This window comes from Penaeus monodon, chromosome 29 (genome assembly GCF_015228065.2).
Source record: "Penaeus monodon isolate SGIC_2016 chromosome 29, NSTDA_Pmon_1, whole genome shotgun sequence".
Taxonomy (NCBI): domain Eukaryota; kingdom Metazoa; phylum Arthropoda; class Malacostraca; order Decapoda; family Penaeidae; genus Penaeus; species Penaeus monodon.
The window spans coordinates 30,556,719-30,557,097 of NC_051414.1; the positions used below are offsets into that span (position 1 = coordinate 30,556,719).

The 379-nt window shown below is 30.9% G+C and overlaps 1 protein-coding gene across 1 annotated transcript in view; it reads left to right on the forward strand.

Moving 5' to 3' along the window:
• The window catches only part of LOC119592142 (ITG-like peptide), a gene marked incomplete in the record, with an annotated part of 137,509 nt that overhangs the window by 76,012 nt on the left and 61,118 nt on the right, over positions 1–379 (forward strand).

The window sequence follows — 379 nt, forward strand, 5'->3', positions numbered from 1 at the left end:
ATGGACACACATAGCATCATTAGGTCATTAACAGCAATAAAAACAAAACTAATTTTCAAAAAATTCCAGAAATTTCAAATTTTAATTAATATATAGGACACAATGAGTGTTACGATAATTATTGCAAAGTCGTAATCACTATCCTCTGTAAAATTCGTAATGGTGCTATCTATCATCGTTAATGAGGGAGTCATTAGTGATGATTTATTGGTCGCTCTCTCGTATATCACTTCCGAGAATTGATGAGCAGGTGTAATTAGGTCAATTATTGACTTTGTGAGTGATTTGCCTCCTTATGACGAATTTCCGTGTCTGTCAGTTTTTGATTTGAGGGAAATATTGTATTGAAATATTATTATTTTTTTTTAGCCTTTATAAA